Below are 15,783 nucleotides of genomic sequence, written 5' to 3' on the forward strand. Positions count from 1 at the left end.
TCACTTCTTTACTTATCTTTCCATCTTTATTTCTCCCAGAAGTAGTCATGTTTGCCTCAATAATGAGGCAAGTCAACAGACTCCCTTCTTACTGCTCATTAACTCCTTTTAAATTCATACATTAGTGCCTTCACCATTGAGCCATGTATTTCTATTAGTATTTGACCCTTCACTGAAGCATGACAAACCATGCCATGTAACCTTACATTTCTATTATGTACAGTGTCAGGGGTCACCAATGAATGCTGAACACATGCCACTGACTGAATGATTTAACAGATATCATTCAGAAAAGAGAGAAGGTTTTATCAGTGCTTGGAGCATTTTTTTTTTTTTTTTTGGTTTTTCGAGACATGGTTTCTCTGTGTAGCTTTGTGCCTTTTCCTGGAACTCACTTGGTAGCCCAGGCTGGCCATGAACTCACAGAGATCCGCCTGGCTCTGCCTCCCAAGTGCTGGGATTAAAGGTGTGCGCCACCACATTTTTTTAAAGAAGACTTGTCTGAAAAATAAATGATCTAATATAGAGATATATCACAGAAAGTATGTAGGCAGAATCTGATCTGTGGACCAGGCCCTCTGTATAAGTGGGACAGTTGATTAGCCTGAACTGTTTGGGAGGTCCCCAGGCAGTGGGACCGGGACCTGTCCTTGGTACATGAGCTGGCTTTTTGGAACCTAGGGCCTATGTTGAGACACTTTGCTCAGCCTTGGTGCAGAGAGGAGGGGACTGGACCTGCCTCAGCCGAATCTAGGAGGCTGGGCTGAATCCCCAGGGAAGACTTTGCCTTGGAGAAGGTGGGAATTGGGGGTTGAATGGGGGAGGAAGGCTGGGGGGTGGGAGGAGGGAGGATAGGGGAGTCCGTGGCTGGTATGTAAAATTAAATTAATTATAAAAGAAAATTTATTTAAAAAAAAGGAAATGGAAAAAAGACTTCAGAATATGGACCACCTTATGTGGTCCATAAACACTAACACATTTTCCACGAATCCTTTATAGAAATATCTGACCAATATCTGTTATGTATGGATAATTACTATGCCACCTTTTCAGATGTCTCTCTTGAAGAATGATGTTGATGTGATTCAAAAATCTGCTTGCTAATGAAACTCTATTGCACTTGTTATCAGGGCTTTGATACAGCTGTTGCTTTTACATTTTTCTTTTAATAGGAGCTTGAGAAGGGAAAAATGTGAGAAAATATGTATAAAATTAGAATAAATAATAACTTTTATTAGTTCCATTGTCAAATATTAATATTCACATTTAAAAACTGAAGATGATAAACCAGATTATTTTACATCTTTTATTTTGTTTTTTGTTTGCTTGTTTGCTTTTGAGACAGGGTCTCCCTACATAGCCCTGGCTGTACTGGAACTGACTATGTAGACCAGACTGTCCAGGACCCACAGAGATCCACCTGCCATTGCCTCCTTAGTGCTGGGATTAAAGGTGTATGCCACCATGATGAGCATTACATTATTTTTTATGTGTATGTCTGGTGTGTGTGTGTGTGTGTGTGTGTGTGTGTGTGTGTGTGTGTGTGTGTATGTGTTTGTGTATGTGTGTATGTTCATAAGTTTATATGTCTCATGTACATGCCAGGATACTGTGGAGAAGAAGATGATGTATGACCCCTAGAACTGGAGTTACAGACAGTTGTGAGCTGCCATGTGGTTGTTGGGAATTTAACTCAGGTCCTCTGGAAGAACAGTCAGTGTTCTTAAACATTGAGCCATCTTTCCAGCTTAATTTTACATCTTTTCTAATATAATTTATTTATAACAAGGCCAACTAAAGGTGTTAAAAGATAAGATTAACTGGAAAGCTTATATTCTATTTTTTCATAAGGAATTTATCTATTTAATTCTCAAATCAGTAATTACTTAGTAATAAAATAAATAAATAAAAATTAAAAATAAAATACAGCAGTAATTACTTAGTAAACTAACCAATATTCTGCTAGCCATTAATTTCCTACCTTTGTTGAACACCTCTTCCCATATCATAATTATCAAATTGCTGTGGGATAATGCTTTTGTACACTGGTTTAATAAAACACTGACTGGCCAGTAGCCATGTAGGAAGTATAGGTGGGATAAGCAGAGAAGGAGAATTCTGGGAAGAGGAAGGCTGAGTCAGGAAATGCCAGCCCACCATCCAGGGAGCAGCATGTAATGGCAGACAGGTAAAGCCATGGAACATGTGGCGACATATAGATTAATAGAAATGGGCTGAGTTTGAGTGTAAGGGCTAGTCAGGAGTTAGCCTGAGCTAATGGTTGAACAGTTTTAATTAATATGAACCTCTGTGTGTTCACTTTGGCCTGAGTGGCTACAGACTGGGCGGGACACAGGAAAACTTCCAGCTACATCAAATAAATGGTTAGTGATTACTGAATGAATGCTATGTAATTACAGGTGAAGCATTTCTTCTATGGGAAGGATGAAAGCTTGCAACACTAAAAATCAACTTGGAAAACTCAAGAAGCTCATCAAACTTCCAAGGCTCCTAAGCCTTTCACTGAGGATCTAACAGTAGGCAAACAATTACAATGGAAGAGGAGGTGCTTGGATGGAATTGCCTACAAACTGAGAAGGAAACATCAGGGTGCTAATTGAGGCATCTTTCTCCATGCCTGTAGGGGGGGGTTTTGATGACACAGTTGCCGGAGATTCACCCATTCTCCTGTTAGTGTTCTTCATCCATGTCCCTTAAGTACCCCAATAAGCTCATTGTTCCACAAAGTTGGACTTATGACATTGTATCTTTGGTCTATTGTTGGTACCCTGTGTGGAGTGGATAGTCATTTGTTCGCATCTCCCCAAGAAGAGTGATATACGTAACTGAGAATGAAGGGCCAACAGGAGGTATTTTTGTACTCAGTTGCAGTCATATAAGCAGTAAGTCATTCAATTTTTCCTAAGTCCATTAAACAACTTGTATTGCTTAAACATGGATGTCTCAAATCTTCTTAATGAACACAATAATTATTTTTGAATATTAGTTTACTACTGTAGTTACTATTATAAGAAAATTACATGAATTTATTTATTTAAATTTCTACAAAGTCTTATAGAAGATATATTTCCATCTCCAGTTTTATAAACTGGAAATCCAGTCTCATAAAATTAAAGCATTGAGGGAGCTGAATTTGCATACTTTTAGTGACACGTACAGCAATTAAAGGCTTGCTTTCCAGTGCACATGTGCACAAGTATGTTGTATGTCTAGCACTAAGGCAGCAGACATTTAGCCAATGACTAGCTTTCTTCAATAATGATAGCATGGGTCAGTGTAATTTTCCTGTTTTGGAAGCTGTGCAATGAGTTTATTTGCCAATCAATATAAATTCTATGGAGGGTGAAATTGAAACTTAGAGGTTAAGTCGTGTATTTACAAAAGGATATTAGTATGAATGGATTTGTGGCACCCTGATCTCTAGGCATCTTCTTAAAGAAACATTCATACACATAATTTTATATATTAAAATAAAGTTAAAATGCAAGTATATGTTTTTATTTTCTTGTAGTTATTTAGTAAATTTTAGTTTCTTGGAATTATGATTCTTTTCACTATTTTAACTTGGTAAAAAAGAAATAACCCTGTGATAATAAAGAAATATGTGCTAATATTCAATACTTCAGAGAGTTTTTTAAAATTGTAGATTACCATTTACTTTTACTCCTGGTAATTTTAGTTTTACATGAATGATAATGCAATCATGTGCACAGAATGCCTTTACTAGACATTAAGAAGTATAATGAGACATTTGAGAAATACAAACAGTGCAATTGAGATACTTGAAAAATGTTTCTACAGGATATGAATCATTATATATCCATGTTTTATACTCTAACCTCATATATACATTAGAACTGCATGTGCTAATTGCACCTCATTTAGAAATTAAGTAAGGACCAAGTATAGAATGAAGAATTTTATATGGCTGCCTCCTATGAACTATAAAAGGACAGTAAACAAATTGTACATGACAAATTAGTATTGTAAACAAGGTAAAATAAAAGAAAACAACAATTTAATTCTAAATATTAAACTAGCCAAATAGTGAAGTGAGAGAGCCATATTTTTGTGTACAATATTTTTCCCCAGAAATCTATGGTTTAAAGTGACAAGATAAAAGCAGAAAATTGACCCAATCCATTTCAAAGATTAATTTAGAAGCTTCAAGAAATTGGTAGCACTGTATATTTGGATAGTTGAGATTGTTTGCTAGAATGCTGATTAAGAAACAGCAAGACATCCAAATAGCCTCACTCAGTTCTCAGTGCTAAGCAACTTTCTTTCATTCATCCTGCTCATTTAACAGAATATCAATACAAGAGATAATACTTAGCAAGGGAGTGTTATTTGGTGGTAAAAAATAGAATGAAATATTATTCAGCAATAAAAGAGACAGAGGTATAATGTATATGTCAGCATGGAGAAACTTAGAAAGTAAGTGAACAAACATATTGACGTGAAATGGCCAGTGTGTAGTAAATATTGAGAGCATATTAGGCATGTCAGGATTTGAGGATGGAGTACAGCAGGAAATAAGTAGTATGAGCATGACATATAGCATTTATTTTGAAGGAAAACACAAGCATTCTAAATCAATGATAATATTTATACTATCTATGTATATAGATAGTGTAAAAACATTGAATTGAATAGGTTAGATGAGTGAAAAACAATGCTACTTAAATTATATCTTTTAGAGCCATCAGGTTGATCAACCCTGCAACTACCCAGACCCAGAACCACAGTTAAGGGTTGGCCCACCCCAACATACACCCCTTCTATGATCTATTGGAGCACAGATTGTGTGGGGAGTATCCTGCAGACCCAGTGCTACAGGATCTCCATGACCCAGGGCAGCAATGGGATGTTCAGGAAGAGTCCCAGTGAGGGCCCAGTGTCAATAGTGTTGCAGAGACTAGGGCCTCAAACCAAACCAATGATTCTTTGCAATGAACAGCTGCATGTAAAGATGTATGGATAATCCAGCATGCAGAACAGGCTCCCAAAAGCCATCTAAGTGCTGGGGACAGATCCTGATCTCACTGCTAGGAGCCATAAAAACAGACTCAGCTACACAGCTGTAATACACATGCGGAGGGCCTAGGTCATTCCCATGCAAGCTCCATACCTGCATGAGCTCCCTCCCACAATCTTAGGTCAGCTGTCTCTGAGGGTCCACCCTGTCATTCGTGACCCCCTTGGTCTAGGCCAGCCTTGGCACAAGGGGAGGAGCTTGGTCTTGCCTCAGTTTGATGTGCCATGCTTTCAAGACCCTGGGAAGCCAGCCCCTTTCTAAATGAACACGGAGGAGGAGTGGATGGGGAGGGGAGTAGATAGGAAGCAGGGGTAAGAGGCCTGGGACAGGAGGAGAGGAGGAAGAGGAAACTGTGGTCAGTTTGTAAAATAAATGAGAAAAAAATGTTATTTAAATAAAATAAATTTTTTAAAAAAAGAAAAAAAAAGATGTATGGATAAAGGAGTTTACTGAGTGACTCACTGTGTCACACTACAGTGTCCATGACCAGATTTTCCTTTTCTTTCTATTTTTCTTTTTATTTCCTTTATTATCTTAAATTTTATTTTGTTTTATCAGGGAAGAGGGTTGCAGGGACAGAGGGAGGATGCCAGGGGACAGGAGATGGGTGGGATCAGGATGCATGAAGTGAAAGACAAAAAGGATACATAGAAAAAAAGAAAATGTAAATAAATAAATAAATAGATAGATAGATAGATAGATAGATAAATGAATACGTTGTATCTCCTAAATCTATCTTAACAAAGCATGAACCCTGGATATTTTTCCTGTGGAGAACATAAAGCTGAGGATTTCTGCACAAAGCATTGCCTTGTGGGTAAGGAATAATTTGTATAGTTATACATTAAAGTTCAATTTGTTTCAAGTACACTTTTTAATCATTTACATTAAGCATATTTATATCTACCTTTGAGGAATCTCAATGTCCTTTCTGGGGAATGAAATTATCCTAAAATGAAAATCCTAGACAAAAATGCTAAGATATCTTTAAACACTAACTAGGATCTGCTGTAGATATCGCTCTGTATAAATAAACACTGATTGGCCAGTAGCCAGACAGGAAGTATAGGCGGGACTAACAGAGAGGAGAACTGAAAGAACAGGAAGGAGAGGGGGAGAATGCTGGAGCCACCGCCAGGACAAGGAAGATGTAAGGTACCGATAAGCCATGAGCCTCATGGCAAAGTATAGATAAATAGAAATGGGCTAAATATAAGAGTAAGAGCTAGACAATGATAGGCCTGAGCTAATGGCCAAGCAGTTTAAATAATGTAAGAGTCTGTGTGTTTATTTTATAAGTGGGCTATGAGACTGGCGGGACTTGGCCAGAGCTGAAGAGAAATTCTCCAGCTACAATTGGCGCCCAATGTGGGGCATGAACCCACAGCCCTCAGGTGTGTGTTGAAAGGCAATGGATATGCTGAGCTTGAAATGCAGGCAAGGAGGGTGAGTAGACAATTCCTATGGAAACAGACAATGCCCTCTCAGCAATGTGTGGGGCAAGCCTCTATAGAAATATTACATCTCCACAGATACATGTGTAAATGTAACTGAAAGGATGAGCACTGCTGGTTTGTCAGTGGAAAAGTCAGGGGCCATGGCTATCAAAGTTAGAATGGGCTTTATTAGAAAGAAGAGGGGATAGGAGGGAAGCTAGGCCTGGTGAGGGAGGGAAGCAGGGCAGAACAGACAGCAGGGAGCAAAGAGAAAGAGAGGCACAGAGAGAGAGCGTGGGGGTCCATGTCTGAGTTTTTAAGGCAGAGACTGCATGACCATGCAGCAGGTATGTACCTGCCCGTGCCCCCCTGATGATATAAGACATTAGACCCGGAAGAGTGAGAGCAGGTTCCTAACAGTAACCATAGAAAATATGCCTAATAAGTTTGCCTTTCATCATTTTAGCTTCCTTTCTTCTGTCCAACTTGGGGCTTGCTTTCCAATATACACCATGATTTCCATGATAAATATGTAAGAAATCACCTTTGCAAAGATAACTCATAAAGGCAGTATTTGACAGGATTTTACATAGAATTACTGCATCAGAAAGGATTTTGTGCTCTCTTTTATATTAGACTTTCAAGCGGGAATCCCATAACTGATAATGATATTTTGTTATTTGGTTGTCAAGATAAGAATCTACATAGAAGAGATAGTTTTTGGTTAGAGGAAAATAAGTGAGGATTATACCAGTCCTGTAAATAATTAAAGATGGGGTAGCATTAGAGTCATGCTTTGCAGGGAGTGGTTAATAATGAGGATGAGATTGGGAACAGGAAAAGTGGCCTGCATGTGACTATGGTAACAGAAGAAGGACAAAGACTGCTGTGTTCTTCTCAATCTTACATTTGAAACTAAATGTTTGATCTTTGAGGTTAAAAAAAAGGATATGGTTGAATGTACAGACATAATTTCTATGATCAGTTTTATAAGCTTTAATTTGCCTTGATTAAGCAAAAATCTGTTCCAACTTCCATTTTTGCTAATGGACCAAGTTCTCTTTTTGTATAAGCCTTATTTTTCTTTGGAACAAACTGTACATTTAATTTCATAAAGTGTGGCAATTGAAATAAAGAACAAGGAAATGAAAATCACAATTGTATTTAGGCAAACCATTATAATGCTCATAAAGTAGAAGAGAAAATCAAATTTTATCTGAGTTTGAAATACTCATCATCATGAATTTTGCTCATACAAAATATAAAACTTAAATTTATTATATTCTAATCATTAAAGGGAGAGAATATAAATTTCCAAGATGCAAAAATCTCTGGGACTTATTTCTAGCACAGTAAAAGAAAACAGAATCCAAACCACAAGAAACAAACCAAACAAAACTGAAATGATTCACATCTAAACTGTAGTCATTGTTACACATTTTTGAGCATGGAAATTTGTGTGTGATATTTCTTTACTTTAATAGTGCATTTTAAAATAGTTTAAAAAAATGACAAACCTTGACATATGTAAAGAATGGTATAAAAAGGAAGCAAATATCTGTTATTGATGATTGTTATTTAATATTTTTCCTATTTCCTTTTGATATATTCTCAAAATGTAATACATCATGTGTAAATAATGACTTGGTAGATTTTGTTATATTGACTCAGTATACAATATTTTAGAGGTATTTTCTCAATTATTCAGACTTTTTCTAAAATATTTATATGGCACAATATTCCATTCTGTATTCCCTCCATGACTCTCTCCATTACAAGGGCTATATGAAGTATGTTTCCCATGGGTATAGTCACAACATGATGGAAAATCTTCTGCTAGTTTTATGATTCACAGATGACATTATAATCTGTAAATATTGTGTGCATATTTGCCAACGTTGGCTAAGTCTGCTTTATCCTGTACTTTCAGTCCAGTTTCTACATTGCCCATGTATTCCATGTAGCCCTGACTTAAGTTTCTGGAATTAAATGTTCACAGGGGACACACTTATCTCTGTCCTATTGTTGATCATTTTGTTATCATGAGTTACAAATATGCATTCAGCTAGTTTTCATTTTTCCTTGTATTTAAATTATAATTATATCATTTCTTCCTTCCCTTTCCTTCTTTTAAAGACTCCTTTATACTTCTTCTCAGTCCCTTGTTTGATTTAGTGTTCATCTCTGTGTTAGAGCAGAAATTTAGCTTTGGAACTTGAGAATTGTAGTATATTAAATTCACTCCAAGAATCCTTTCTTTAGGCTTGGTTTGGAATAATGAGCCTCAGCAGAAGTCAGAGACTGACTCCTTGGAGAGTCCCAAATCTAACTTTTTACAGAAATTTCCTCCTTTTTTCACCATGAACAATAATTCAATGTCTTCCAACTCTGTTGTCATGTAAAATCTTTACCGACAGTCAGATTTGCAGAGTATGATAGGAAATAGTAATTCTATGAGAACACTGGCTGGTGCATAACAGGAAAGTAACAAATGAAGACGATTGTGATTAGTGTTGTTATCACCATGGGGAGTAAGCCTACTTTCTGAAAGTCGACATCAGATCCCTAACAAATGGGAGCCTATAAGAAAATACAGTAAAATGAAAAATGCTTTCCCATGAGGACAGTGATGAAACTGTGACTATGTCATTTTATAACAGATCTCTCTTCTATATCTCATTCAGTAACAAATCAAAGACACAGACAATTTAATGATGTGGGCCTCATGGAAGTAATAAATGATCATTAGCAAACATTGCCAGTGATTTTCCTGGGCTTCTGATTGTTGGAAGTGAACTTCAGTTATTTGGTTGGTGTTTGTAGACATGTAGGTAAGACCGCATCCACCAGGAGTGGCTCCTGGGAATCTGTGGAGCCCAAACGTGGGCTGACAACAGGGCTCAAGAAGGCATGATGCCTGGTTCTTACACATGTTAGCATACCAGCCCCGCATTATTAAACTGATAGGGTTACCTATCAGTTCTCAGCTACTGTGACTATTCCTGTATTAATTAAGCTTTCAAATTAGAAGAAGAAATGTGTAATACTATGGATTTTTCCTGCATTTTCACTAAAACATTGATGCATTTGTGCACTATGATTTTATGGCTGAAGCTGCTTTCTACCAACAAGTACAATTCAAATAAAAATAAAGAAAAATTATTTAAGTAAAAATATATGAATATTTAATTTTTCTAATACAATAAAATTGGGCACACATAAATATTTCAGAAAGAAATCATAAATTTTTCAGCTTTAGTTAATTAAAAAGCCATTAGTTTCCAGTTAAGTTAAGTAGCATTAACACAGAAATGTGTCAGAGCTCAGATGACAGGAGACTAGAGAAATAGCCTTTCTTCTCTCAAGTAGTTCTGGCTTGTGCATGGTGAAGCTAATGCACATCTCTTATCCTGAGGATACTGTCAGCTCTAATAAAGGAAAAAGCAGCAGCTACCCACTTTTTCAAACAAACTACAGTCTAAAGCAAAGGTATCTTGGGTCATTAGGGGAAGATTCGAAATTTGCCAGGTAATGGTGACACACACCTGTAATCCCAGCACTTAGGAGGCAGAGGCAGGAAGATTTCTGAGTTCAAGGTCAGTCTGGTCTACAGAGCTAGTTCCAGGACAGCTAGGACTTCACAGAGAAACATTGTCTTGCCTCCCTGCCCCCCTCAATTACATGAAAAGGTAATGCTTTGCTATAGAGGAGCACAGCTATTTACACATACATACACACAGGATGGGGAGGGAGAGAGGGAAAGAAGGAGGGAGGAGGAGAGAGAGAGGGAGAGACAGAGAGAAAGAAAGAAAGAGAGAGAGAGAAAGTGCTCAGCATATGCATTAGAATAGTTGCCCACATTAGGGGAGTATCTTCACAATTAACTACTGATGTGTTCTAATAATATATCCTACAGAGTTTTGATCATACAGAATTCTGCACATTGCACACTATTAGGTACATCTCAGTAAAATTGTAGGTTTTATTCCATATGTAAAATTCTGTAAAGTTCTAAAATATTGTAAAATATGTTTTACTACCAAGAAGTCATAATTAATTCTGTACTATTTCTTAAACTAATACACTTTAGAAACTTAATAATAAAATCCAAAATTAAAGCAATTATGTTGAATATTTCCTTAAAATCCTTAGATAATTAATGCATTCATGTATTACTAATATGCAGGTATTGATCTATGCCAATCATTTTTCCAAGTAATGAAAATCAAGAAGGTGACCAGCGTAAAATAAAGTAGCCATTACTTATTTAAGGCATACCATTGAAAAATTACTCATCCATTATCAATATACTAGTGATAGTAACAAATTTAAGCACATGGATTCTGAAATCAGACTTAGGAATTTTGGCAAAAGATGTTTGCCTTCATAGCTGTTTAATCTTGCTTCTTCTCTGATTTTTTTATTTATCCAGTAGATAAGATATGCCATGTAATTCCTCAGGTTCTGTGAGTATTAAATGAGGCAAATGAACTACAATTACGTAACAGTACCAAGGAATTTTGACCTAGTTGGTAGATTCTAGATGTTATGATTATTACTACATTGTCCTCGGTTTGCATATGGACACTGAAAAATCAGAATTATTGCTTCAGGATCCCTTAACTTGCTCTGTAATTTCTAGTGAATAATAACAGTGAAGTTGGCTTGAAATTCTCATCTGTTGGTTTCAAAACTTGACATTCATTTTTGTTACACTCAGTTTACTCAAATGATCATATTAGGGGACACAATTTTATATGTAACTAAAAAAAATTATGCATTATTCCAATCTTACAGAAATCTAGGAATGCTGTTAATATGTGAGAGTATCAAGGATGGGATTGGACAAATTGTATTTTGGGCATTCCAAGTTTGTATTGCTATTTATTTAGTTCTTTATTTTCAATGTTACTTACCTTTAAATCTATTGAGTAATGCTATTCATGTGTCATTTGTAAGATTTTTGTTTCACTTTCTTTTTAGAACATTTCAAAGGAGTAGACAAAATAAAGCAAGAGCTGGTTTGAGGATGAGTGCTGCAGCTACAAAGAAAAAAAAATTAACAAGAAGATAAAAATGAAACATAATTAGTTTTTTATAGAAAATGAATTAGACATATCATCTCTCTTTCCAGTTCTTTCTTCATTGTTTCTTTTATTTCTGTAACTATTTTATTCACATTTTCCTATTAATCACATGAATGTTTATGGAAAGAAAATATTGCTCTGTATTAGATATTTTAAGGAAAAGGGAAATACAGTGTAATTTAGGTTGATATTTTCTGTACAGTTTGAGGAACAGGATGCTTTAATTTTGTAGCTATTCAGTTTTTCAGCTTGTCACATGCAAATAACTAGGCTGGTTCAAACTAGCCTTCTCCACATTGTGACAATAATACCTACATTAACTCAAGCTTGTTATTGGAAAGCTAGTCAAGTGCTCAGTGCTGATGAAGTCACCAATCTTGAAGTCACTTCTTGTAGCAGTCCGTACAACCACCAACACCATACCTAACTATATTCTAAATATTTGTCCTTGTAACCTGAGATAAGTGTTAGACCTAACTTCTCATCAGGGAACCTCCTCTTTTTAACAGATGAAGACCTTTCCCGAACACCATAACCAATCCAATTGAAGAGTTATGGAGCCAGGTCCTCATAGATATATCTACAAAACAACTCTCACATCTAAGGCTCAGGAAACAATGCAGAAATGAGTGCAAAAAGACTTGAGAGCCAGAATATTGAAGCAGCAAACACGGAGCTTCCATGAGACTGCCCTAGGCCCTCTGTGTACATGCTGTGCTTGTTTAGCTTTGGGTTTTGTTGGACTCCTAACAGTGGGAGTTGGGGCATCTCTGACTCTTTTCCCTGCTCATGGGACCTTTTTCCTCCTACTGGGTTTGTCTTGTCCTGCCTTGATATGAGTTTTTGTTTTATTTTTTAATTTTTTTTGTCTAGTCTTATTGCATCTTGTTAGGTCAAGTTCATTTTGTATCACTGGGAGGTTTGCTCTTTGGTGAAGGGAAACAGAGGAGCAACAGATCTGGGGGAGAAAGGAGATAGTAGGGCTGGGAGGAGGGGAGGGATTGGAGGCTGCAGTTGGGATGTATTGTATGAGAGCTGAATAAAGGAAAAATAAAAAAAAAAGAGCTGGAGGATAAGGGAGAGTATGTCTCTGAGTTATGTCAGAACCTTCATACATAGTCTCACTAGCATGACTGCCAAAACATGGACTGAACAAGGGTAACCACAGACATACCTGTTTTTGCATTACACATTTTATATCTTGGACCTTGAGTGCATGCTGATAAAGTCAAAGGATATTTATTACATCAGAAAGTTGTAGATATATTTTCTTGAAATCTGGTAATAGTAGTAAGAGTGTTGAAGTAGAATTTAAAAGCAAAACTCTACTGAAACTTGAGTCCATTTTTACTAGCACTAGAATTGTGAATATTTTACTTGACACCTCTGAAACCTAACTCGCTTCTATGGTAACTTGTTGTATGAAATGAGTAGAATGTGTAATGATTTAGTAAGCTATGAAGTATTATACAAGCAGAAGATTTAAGTACTACATCCTATTGTGTTTGATAGTAGCAATCCAAAGGAAAAGAGAAGAACTGCCCTTGAGCATGGATAGAGTACACACACAGGATGTGTTTGGAATTCAGCATGTTCTATGTCTAGATAAGATTGTGATTGTAGTTATTTGGTATGCAGGACAAAGATCAATTATAGGATATTTAAATTTTTATTTGGAAACATACTGAGACAATCTCCTTTTAAACTCAATATGTACTTTTTTATTATTCAGGACTAAAGAGGCTTAGGAACGCATCTCAATAATGAAGAATAAATAAATATTGCCCGACATATACTAGATCCTGTGTTTAATAACCAGAACCACAAGAAACTGACAAGGAAGTCATAAGAAGTATTTCTGAGGAATGATTAACATGTGACATGTCACAGGCATTACTGTATATGAAGAATTGATTTAAATATACACTGTGGCATGAACCAAAAAAAAGAAAATAAAGAAATATATATGGTATATTTAAAATGTCTTTTTTTGCTTCCCATAGTAATTGAGACAATCATTTAAAATTTTACTAGCATGACCATTTCTGCAAATTTAAAATTAATTTTATATTCTTTAACCCATGAATTTCTGAGCTGGAAGTACTGTATAATTCTCATGAGCGAAGGGAGCTTTGCACTACTTTCTTTTTCTGGGAGACCAAAGAGAGGAACAAAAACAAGAAATATTTTTCTGCCAGTGCCCCCATGTCTACCTAATTAACTACTGGCTAAGAAGTAGAGTTCAATTTCATAGGACCATGGCTACTGAAAATTTAAGTTCTAAGGCCCACCTACAGTAATTCTAGGGATGTAACCAAAGGAACCCAAGACATGATAAATGTGGTCCATTTATCAGAAGGAAAGCATCACAGAATGTCCCAATTCTTATTGCGGAGGACAAAGAACCTAGAAGCAATATAGCATAGGCTACAGGCATTGCTGAACATGTGAGGAGAGGTTGGTTTGAATTATATTCCCAAACACTAGTACTCATCCAAGATAATCTCATCTGTGTCTCATGAATAGGCACGGAAGGATATGAGTGTTCCCTCTCGGGGTACAGAGACTTCACGAAGCAAATCTAGCCCTAACATAAATGTAATTAAGAGAGTGTATCTACTTAGCACAGACTCATGAGGATAAGAAACTATCATCACCATAACAATACCTAAGCATAACTTTAGTGATACATACCTGTCATGCCAGTATTTGAGAGCCTGAGGCCTGAGTATCACAAGTCAAAGCTATTAGCCATCATGGAATACATAATATAACCCTGTTTAAAAAATCAAAACCTCCAAACAAATATAAATAACAAATAATAATCACAAAGGAATTTTGATGCCACTAAAATATTATGTAATCTGCTCAAATTAAAACCACACACATATAAACTTTTATACTAAAAGGCATGAAACATGTTTTTCACTCTCAGATTTTTGTACTTAACTGAGAAGTAAAATGACATTTTTTAGCTTCTCACAATTCCATTATATCACATTCTATTTTGTAAAGACTTTTAGAAAGTTATTCTTCAATATTGTGTTCTAAATTGTGGGTTATCAAAATCACCAATAGTGATTTATTCCATTGATTGAAGTATTTAAAGGAATCAGCAATAAAATGATGAGAATTTGGGGGGCATAATCTGTGGGATAATTGAAGCCTTTAGAAAAACTGTCAGTAATAATTCTAGCTGTACTTTGTTGAAAGAAAAAATATGTCTTGATGGCCCAGATCTAAGGCGATGCTTATCTGTAATCTGATTTTCTCATCTTTGTTAAAGTCAAAATAAATTTATATTGTTAGAAGAATGGAGGATAGAAAAATAAAAGCTTGGAGTTTTTAGAAAGTTTACTGCTACCAAATAACAACAAAAACAACAAAAAGATGCTAAACTCTAGACTTTGTGAGTCTAGTATCTACACTGAGTGGATCGTTGACCTGAGGTCTCACTGATGAGCACTTCTGTGAGTATGATGTACACGCACCTGTGTGTGTATATGTGTGTGTGTGTGTGTGTGTGTTTGTGCGTGTGCGTGTGCGTGTGTGTGTGTGTGTGTGTGTGTGTGTGTGTGTGTTTGTGTTAGGAAAAAAGTAATTATACACATAAATAATTTCTCTGATGTTTAGTGTATAGGTACTAACTGGCTAAATATAACTATCATCTTGTATTTCCTATTTTAGCATACACGTTAAAATTTTCCTTATGGTCAAAAGTTGGAAATAATCATTGTTTGTCAAGGTTGGGAGACCAAAATACTGCTAATCCCAATAAGTCTAAGAGCAAATGAGAAAGGCATAGTATTTATGTATAATATAATACATCTTTCATATGAGATACCATTTTATAGTTTATGTTATTGCTAAACTATCAGTGTTGCTATCACTGCTGGTGGTAACCCATTTAAATAACCATGATTCATAGCTCTTGTTATCTTATGTTCCCTGTCATAGATATTTAATAAATACATAAAATAATTTTATTTCAAAATGGAAACGTTATGAGGCTACTGGCGCTCCTCACTCATTCCCAGAAATATTGGTATATAGGAGAGGACACAGGCACATCAACAGTAGTTTCAAGGTATCATTTTCACTGTCATCCCAAACGCTGTCCAGTGTTAGATAATGAATCAGTGAAATCTATTAAATAAGTCTATTGCACCTGGACAGGGCCCCCTGGAAAGCATGACTGACA

This window comes from Peromyscus eremicus, chromosome 2 (genome assembly GCF_949786415.1).
Source record: "Peromyscus eremicus chromosome 2, PerEre_H2_v1, whole genome shotgun sequence".
Taxonomy (NCBI): domain Eukaryota; kingdom Metazoa; phylum Chordata; class Mammalia; order Rodentia; family Cricetidae; genus Peromyscus; species Peromyscus eremicus.